The 10,000-nt window shown below is 43.0% G+C and overlaps 1 pseudogene; it reads right to left on the reverse strand.

Annotated features, from left to right (window-relative positions):
- The window catches only part of LOC139764050 (protein O-mannosyl-transferase TMTC1-like), a 571,510-nt pseudogene that overhangs the window by 271,601 nt on the left and 289,909 nt on the right, over positions 1-10,000 (reverse strand).

The following is a 10,000-nucleotide window of genomic DNA, read 5'->3' on the forward strand; positions in this document are numbered from 1 at the left end:
CAATATCAGTAACTAAGGAACCAACGGAATTTTGCCCTGAAGGATTCTTCAGAACACATATCAATAATTCAACACTTTTCGTGCTAACATTATGCTGTAGTAAGTGTTAATATTTCATGCACTTCCTGCAGATGATGCTGTTAGAAATGTCCATTTAGAATTCTCTTTCAAATGCTGTTGTTATGAGGGAGTATTTACCAGCCTGCAAGTGTTGTCATCTTCACCATTACCAAGAACTTTGAGCTCATTGTGAAGTGCATTACTCACGGCCTCGGTGTGGACGGGGTGAGTGGCGAAGATGAGGCCAGCAGAGAGGACGGTGCCCTGCGGTAGGTGCAGCAGACGCAGCAGCAGCCGCGTCAGCAGTAAGCAGACGCAGGAGTGAAGCAGGACGTTCACCAGGTGGAACCCAAGAGGACGCAGACCAAACACAAGATGATTTATCCTGGAAAATAGAGAAATAAAGATGTGTAAAACATTTCTAAAATAAGTCTTATATGACTAATTTATTCTACACGAGAGAAGAGAAAATCTCTGTAATATACAAGAGAACAAATCTCTTTTGTAAAGAGGATATGAGCAACATCAAAATGAATGTCTGGAATTCTACCATATTTCTGCCTGGTGTATCTAGGCAGTCCTGCGTCTCCCTCAGCTTTCATTTTTTTTTCAAAATCATGAAAAGCTGTTCTTTGTGAAGTCAAACACACTTTTTCGTAAAAGGAAAGTATGTTAACAAGATTTTCACTCCCAGTGATAATTCCTCTAATATCCAATGTAATTTAACCTTGCTTCCTCTTCTCCGCCTTGGTCAGGCGAGAGTTAATACTTCAAATGAAAAGCAGCTCTTTCCGGCCCTTAAGTTCCCTCGAGTTCTACTTTGGATGATTCTGTGTCTCGTCGTCTCCTCCAGCACCTCCACCTGAATCCATGTCGTCCCTTATATCATCTATCATACTGGTGAGTTTCTCTCTGAGTTAGACAAGGCGTATGTATGTATGTATGTGCCAAATGATATGCCTCATCTAGTTCTAAAGGAGTGTGACTGAGGTAATTCTAATCCTTCCTTGTCTGCTTCGTCTCAAAATATACATTGCTACAACCCATCCTTAACCTTGCTACAACCCATCCTTAACCTTGCTACAACCCATCCTTAGCCTTGCTACAACCCATCCTTAGCCTTGCTACAACCCATCCTTAACCTTGCTACAACCCATCCTTAGCCTTGCTACAACCCATCCTTAACCTTGCTACAACCCATCCTTAACCTTGCTACAACCCATCCTTAGCCTTGCTACAACCCATCCTTAGCCTTGCTACAACCCATCCTTAACCTTGCTACAACCCATCCTTAGCCTTGCTACAACCCATCCTTAGCCTTGCTACAACCCACCCTTAGCCTTGCTACAACCCATCCTTAGCCTTGCTACAACCCATCCTTAACCTTGCTACAACCCATCCTTAGCCTTGCTACAAACCATCCTTAGCCTTGCTACAACCCATCCTTAGCCTTGCTACAACCCATCCTTAGCCTTGCTACAACCCATCCTTAACCTTGCTACAACCCATCCTTAGCCTTGCTACAACCCATCCTTAACCTTGCTACAACCCATCCTTAGCCTTGCTACAACCCATCCTTGACCTTGCTACAACCCATCCTTAGCCTTGCTACAACCCATCCTTAGCCTTGCTACAACCCATCCTTAACCTTGCTACAACCCATCCTTAACCTTGCTACAACCCATCCTTAGCCTTGCTACAACCCATCCTTAGCCTTGCTACAACCCATCCTTAGCCTTGCTACAACCCATCCCTAGCCTTGCTACAACCCATCCTTAACCTTGCTACAACCCATCCTTAACCTTGCTACAACCCATCCTTAACCTTGCTACAACCCATCCTTAGCCTTGCTACAACCCATCCTTAACCTTGCTACAACCCATCCTTAACCTTGCTACAACCCATCCTTAACCTTGCTACAACCCATCCTTAAACTTGCTACAACCCATCGTTAACCTTGCTACAACCCATCGTTAACCTTGCTACAACCCATCGTTAGCCTTGCTACAACCCATCCTTAGCCTTGCTACAACCCATCCTTAGCCTTGCTACAACCCATCCTTAACCTTGCTACAACCCATCCTTAACCTTGCTACAACCCATCCTTAGCCTTGCTTCAACCCATCCTTAGCCTTGCTACAACCCATCCTTAACCTTGCTACAACCCATCCTTAGCCTTGCTACAACCCATCCTTAACCTTGCTACAACCCATCCTTAACCTTGCTACAACCCATCCTTAACCTTGCTACAACCCATCCTTAGCCTTGCTACAACCCATCCTTAACCTTGCTACAACCCATCCTTAACCTTGCTACAACCCATCCTTAGCCTTGCTACAACCCATCCTTAACCTTGCTACAACCCATCCTTAGCCTTGCTACAACCCATCCTTAGCCTTGCTACAACCCATCCTTAACCTTGCTACAACCCATCCTTAACCTTGCTACAACCCATCCTTAGCCTTGCTACAACCCATCCTTAGCCTTGCTACAACCCATCCTTAGCCTTGCTACAACCCATCCTTAGCCTTGCTACAACCCATCCTTAACCTTGCTACAACCCATCCTTAGCCTTGCTACAACCCATAGGTAGACTATTCTTACTTTTCTAACTAAAGTTCCATTATTCCAGCTCCCGAAGTCTTCGGAGTCTTGGAACTTTCCTTAACTCGCATTTCTCAAACACTTAAAGTTTCATTCCTTTTTTTCTGATCTTGATTCTGGCCTCCGTTGTGGAAGGTCAACTGATGATATCTCGTATGTTAGTCATCTCTGGTCCTCTTTTAATATTGTGTCTCGCGACATCTAAGCACAGGACAGAGTGTGGCATATGTCTTAGCTTTTTAAACTTCCTTTCCCTGGCTTTTCTACATTATGTTCTCTAATGAATCTGTTCCGCTGGTCGGCCCATTACAATAGTCGCCAACAGAGCAACTTCCCCGTTCTATTTCATCAACAGTTGTGTTCCTTCTATTCTCCATATGTGATCTCTCTCCAGCCTCTAAACCTGTTCACTCTTACTCTCTTCCACTCATCATACAACTCACACTTCCTCCCTTCTTCACTCTGTTTTGTCTTGGACTAAACACTTCCTTCCTTGCTTGAAACATATGAAGCATTTCGGGATAATGATGCAGAAACACAGATTTCGCATTGATGAACAATTTCTACCAATATTTTCTTATAGGACTCCCTGGGATGAACCAAAGTTCATCCCAGCAATAACACAAACTTGTTGGGTTTAGAATAACAACTTTATTCAAGAAAACCTACACAACATCATCCAATAAGTTAAACAAAAGGTGATAATATGTTGCTTGTCTGTTGGTATTATCCTCTCTGTGAACCGCTGTTTCACACGTACAAGATCTTCATCAGCCTCGGTCCGCATTGCTCCTCACTCATTATAGTTTCCCTCTGCCTCTCTGATAACCTGCGTGACACCCACAGCCTTGTGTGTCCATACTTCCCCAGGCATCACCTCGACCCATCTCTGTGACATGTGTCACTCTCCCTGCACTGCAGGATACACCTCTACTCCTGCTCTCACCAGCTGTCCGCCTGTGTACCTAACACCAAGACTCGGACTCGTGGACACGCACATGACTGCTCCTTCCCACAGTTTCCCATAGCTTGTGTATGGAGACAAGCCACACGAGGACTGACCGTTATGAGAAATCCTTATCTAGAACAGCGAAGCTATAGAATTCTCGTCTTTCTATAGTTTCTATATCATACTATACCCATTGTACCTTTATGTACCAGCTCAAGTAAACACCTTTCGAGCTCTGGTCACTATAGCCCCACAAGTAATGACCAGTGTGGTCAGTACAGTACCAGTAGTGATGGCCAGTGTGGTCAGTACAGTACCAGTGGTGATGGCCAGTGTGGTCAGCACAACACCAGCAGTGACGACCAGTGTGGTCAGTACAGTACAAGTAGTGATGACCATTGAGGTCAGTACAGCACCGGTAATTATGACCAGTGTGGTAAGTAAAGGACCAGTAATGATGATCAGTGTGATCAGCACAAAACTAGTAGTGATGATCAGTGTGGTCAGTACACGACTAGTAGTAATGACCAGTGTGGTCAGAAGAGGACTAGCAGTGATGACCAATGTGGTCAGTACAGGACCAGTAGTGATGACCAGTGTGGTCATTATAGGACTAGTTGTGATGACTGGTGTGGTCAGTAAAGGATCTGTAGAGATGACAAGTGAGGTCAGTACAGGACCAGTACTAATGACCAGTGTGGTCAGTACAGGACCAGTGATGACCAGAATGGTCATTACAGGACCAGTTGTGATGATCAGTGTGGTCATTACAGGACCAGTTGTTATGACCAGTGTGGTCAGTACAGGATCAGTAGTGATGACCAGTGTGGTCAGGAAAGCACCAGTAGTGATGACCAGTGTGATCACTAAAACACTAGTTGCAATGACCAGTACAGGATCAGTAGTAATGACCAGTAGTGATGGCCAGTGTGGTCAGTGCATGACCAGTAGTGATGACCAAAGTGGTCAGTAAAGGACCGGTACGGATGACCAGTGTGGTCAGCACAGCACCAGTAGTGATGACCAGTTTGGTTAGTGTAGGGACAGTAGTGATGACCAGTTCGGTTAGTATAGGGGCAGTAGTGATGATCGTTGTAGTCAGTACTTGACCAGTAGTGATGACCAGTGTGGTCAGAACAGGACCAGTACTAATGACCAGTGTGGTCAGTACAATACCAGTACTAATGACCGTGTGGTCAGTACAGGATCAGTAGTGATGACCAGTGAGGTCTGTATAGGATCAGTAGTGATGACCAGTGAGGTCTGTATAGGATCAGTCGTGATGACCAGTGAGGTCAGTACAAGAATAGTAGTGATGACCAGTGTGGTCAGTACAGGATACGTAATGATGACCAGTGTGGTCAGTGCATGACCGGTGGTGATGATCAGTGAGGTCATTCAGCACCAGTAGTGATGACCAGTGAGGTTATTACAGCGCCAGTAGTGATGACCAGTGAGGTCATTACAGCACCAGTAGTGATGACCAGTGAGGTCATTACAGCACCAGTGGTGATGACCAGTGAGGTGAAAGAGACGTTATTGATTCTTCACGAGTGGTGTGAAGGCCCTTCAAGGTATATATGTGCAGCAACATCTTCGGATGAGTATTCGATATTTGTGTGGTAATTGTGTGAATGTTTGAATGATGACCTCCAGACGTACCTGATTCATCTTTACCTTAATGTATTTATGAAGCATATCCGTGAACTGAAAACTCAAGATTAAGATCAATAATATAAGGTGTTACTGGCTCAGATGTAGAGGCGAACGGTAGTATGAAGTGATCATTGATGTGCTGGTCTCATAATGACTGACGTCAGACTGGTTATGCCACTGGTCGAGATGCCACACGATCAAGTCGCCACACGCCACATGACATTCTCTGAGACTTCATCTCTAGAGCACACTACATCTTCCTTCATCTTTCTGTTCAAGACCCAAGACTTGCACCCACATAACGACACTGAGACCACTGCTCAGACGAATGTAGGGGAGAGCAGCAGACCACTGGGTCATGTGGTCGGTGTTTGTGATGAATGAAGGACAGACATTATTGAGGTAAACACAGTCAATATGTGGCTTATGGAGAAACCCAGAACTTAGCTCCCAGTGACCATGATAACTACTGTTGGGAAACACAAGGAAACTATCGTTAGAGACAAGAATGTAAATCATATACAGGATCACCACCTCATCTATCAAGTTGGCTTTCAATGAAGGTTTTCATGTCTGACGAATCTATGATATCATTAACATTAATGATGGTAAAGCCATTACTGTCTTCTACCTATATTCTAAAAAACAGCGTTGAAGTCCCTCGTTAAAGATTATTACCAGCACAATCAGATCATGTGGTGCAGAGGTTTCATCCTGCTGTACTTGGCTTGTTACAGAACTGGTTGTTTGGCCGTAAACAAAGACCTGCGTTCAACAGTCAAGTCCCAGAATGGTTGGACATAACTACTGGAGCGCTGTACAAACTAATTCTTTACATATGTTAACGACATTCATAATGTGAACTACGTATCCAGTTCACGACATTCATAAGGTGAACTACGTATCCAGTTCTCGATATGACACAAACCGAAGAAATGAAGCCACAACAGAACACAGATGGCTACGTTCACAAGCTAACGTTGACAGACTGTTGGATTGGCCTCACACACACACACACACACACACACACACACACACGAACTGAGCTTCAGGATGGAACAATGTCAAGTTTTTTAACAATTTAGCAGAAACTTGGGATGACAAGCTACAGGATGAACTGTGTTGACATACATAAAGTAAATGAGAATGAATGAAGGTAGGTGTAGTAATCTCTGCCAAACCCAATGCCAAGCAAGCAGTATATAAGAGCATATCATAATCAGTTTTGGTCACTGTCCTTGACAAAGACGAAAATAGATTGTAGTAAGTGCAACAGCAAGTTCCAAGATGATCTGGGACTGATGCATACCTTGTAAGAAACGTGTAGACAACCCAAACTTAATTACCACACTTAGCTAAGCTTACAAAGACAACATTCAGAGGTATTTTGATACAGGTATTCAGATTCATCAAACGCTTAACGCGACATCAGACCGATCTCCCTGGCAGTTATGGTTGCAAACATCTGGGCTAACGACCTACTTATAACAAGGCAAACTTCCTTTTCTTCATCAAATTGTTATCATGTGCAAGATTCAAGCAACATTAACAGCTGAGTGCAATACCACAGATGCGTTTAGGTAAAGGCTTGACAGATACTTCCCTTCTAATCCACACTTGACATTATTTGTGCTTCCGTACATACAAAGTTGACTGGGATTTCCATAGACATCTAACTGCATTTTCTCTTTTTCCATAACAAACCTGAATTTCCTGGTTGCTTACATTAACATCTTCGAGAAAGCGCAAAAGTCAGTTTGTTATCTACTTTCTGATGTATAATTGTCGTAACCAATCTATTAATCATTATCATGCTTATCATTATCATTTTCATTATTATTATTATAATTATTATTATTATTATTATTATTATTATTATTATTATTATTATTATTATTATTATTATCATTATCATCATTATTATTATTATTATCATCATTATTATTATTATTGTTATTATTATTATTATTATTATTATTATTATTATTATTATTATTATTATTATCATTATTATCATTATCATCATTATTATTATTATTATTATCATCATTATTATTTTTTTTTTTTTTTTTTTTTTTATACTTTGTCGCTGTCTCCCGCGTTTGCGAGGTAGCGCAAGGAAACAGACGAAAGAAATGGCCCAACCCCCCCCCCCCATACACATGTACATACACACGTCCACACACGCAAATATACATACCTACACAGCTTTCCATGGTTTACCCCAGACGCTTCACATGCCTTGATTCAATCCACTGACAGCACGTCAACCCCTGTATACCACATCGCTCCAATTCACTCTATTCCTTGCCCTCCTTTCACCCTCCTGCATGTTCAGGCCCCGATCACACAAAATCTTTTTCACTCCATCTTTCCACCTCCAATTTGGTCTCCCTCTTCTCCTCGTTCCCTCCACCTCCGACACATATATCCTCTTGGTCAATCTTTCCTCACTCATTCTCTCCATGTGCCCAAACCATTTCAAAACACCCTCTTCTGCTCTCTCAACCACGCTCTTTTTATTTCCACACATCTCTCTTACCCTTACGTTACTTACTCGATCAAACCACCTCACACCACACATTGTCCTCAAACATCTCATTTCCAGCACATCCATCCTCCTGCGCACAACTCTATCCATAGCCCACGCCTCGCAACCATACAACATTGTTGGAACCACTATTCCTTCAAACATACCCATTTTTGCTTTCCGAGATAATGTTCTCGACTTCCACACATTTTTCAAGGCTCCCAAAATTTTCGCCCCCTCCCCCACCCTATGATCCACTTCCGCTTCCATGGTTCCATCCGCTGACAGATCCACTCCCAGATATCTAAAACACTTCACTTCCTCCAGTTTTTCTCCATTCAAACTCACCTCCCAATTGACTTGACCCTCAACCCTACTGTACCTAATAACCTTGCTCTTATTCACATTTACTCTTAACTTTCTTCTTCCACACACTTTACCAAACTCAGTCACCAGCTTCTGCAGTTTCTCACATGAATCAGCCACCAGCGCTGTATCATCAGCGAACAACAACTGACTCACTTCCCAAGCTCTCTCATCCCCAACAGACTTCATACTTGCCCCTCTTTCCAGGACTCTTGCATTTACCTCCCTAACAACCCCATCCATAAACAAATTAAACAACCATGGAGACATCACACACCCCTGCCGCAAACCTACATTCACTGAGAACCAATCACTTTCCTCTCTTCCTACACGTACACATGCCTTACATCCTCGATAAAAACTTTTCACTGCTTCTAACAACTTGCCTCCCACACCATATATTCTTAATACCTTCCACAGAGCATCTCTATCAACTCTATCATATGCCTTCTCCAGATCCATAAATGCTACATACAAATCCATTTGCTTTTCTAAGTATTTCTCACATACATTCTTCAAAGCAAACACCTGATCCACACATCCTCTACCACTTCTGAAACCGCACTGCTCTTCCCCAATCTGATGCTCTGTACATGCCTTCACCCTCTCAATCAATACCCTCCCATATAATTTACCAGGAATACTCAACAAACTTATACCTCTGTAATTTGAGCACTCACTCTTATCCCCTTTGCCTTTGTACAATGGCACTATGCACGCATTCCGCCAATCCTCAGGCACCTCACCATGAGTCATACATACATTAAATAACCTTACCAACCAGTCAACAATACAGTCACCCCCTTTTTTAATAAATTCCACTGCAATACCATCCAAACCTGCTGCCTTGCCGGCTTTCATCTTCCGCAAAGCTTTTACTACCTCTTCTCTGTTTACCAAATCATTTTCCCTAACCCTCTCACTTTGCACACCACCTCGACCAAAACACCCTATATCTGCCACTCTGTCATCAGACACATTCAACAAACCTTCAAAATACTCATTCCATCTCCTTCTCACATCACCACTACTTGTTATCACCTCCCCATTTACGCCCTTCACTGAAGTTCCCATTTGCTCCCTTGTCTTACGCACCCTATTTACCTCCTTCCAGAACATCTTTTTATTCTCCCTAAAATTTACTGATAGTCTCTCACCCCAACTCTCATTTGCCCTTTTTTTCACCTCTTGCACCTTTCTCTTGACCTCCTGTCTCTTTCTTTTATACTTCTCCCACTCAATTGCATTTTTTCCCTGCAAAAATCGTCCAAATGCCTCTCTCTTCTCTTTCACTAATACTCTTACTTCTTCATCCCACCACTCACTACCCTTTCTAAACAGCCCACCTCCCACTCTTCTCATGCCACAAGCATCTTTTGCGCAATCCATCACTGATTCCCTAAATACATCCCATTCCTCCCCCACTCCCCTTACTTCCATTGTTCTCACCTTTTTCCATTCTGTACACAGTCTCTCCTGGTACTTCCCACACAGGTCTCCTTCCCAAGCTCACTTACTCTCACCACCTTCTTCACCCCAACATTCACTCCTCTTTTCTGAAAACCCATACTAATCTTCACCTTAGCCTCCACAAGATAATGATCAGACATCCCTCCAGTTGCACCTCTCAGCACATTAACATCCAAAAGTCTCTCTTTCGCACGCCTGTCAATTAACACGTAATCCAATAACGCTCTCTGGCCATCTCTCCTACTTACATAAGTATACTTATGTATATCTCGCTTTTTAAACCAGGTATTCCCAATCATCAGTCCTTTTTCAGCACATAAATCTACAAGCTCTTCACCATTTCCATTTACAACACTGAACACCCC

This window comes from Panulirus ornatus, chromosome 48 (assembly GCF_036320965.1).
Source record: "Panulirus ornatus isolate Po-2019 chromosome 48, ASM3632096v1, whole genome shotgun sequence".
NCBI classification, from domain to species: Eukaryota; Metazoa; Arthropoda; class Malacostraca; order Decapoda; family Palinuridae; genus Panulirus; species Panulirus ornatus.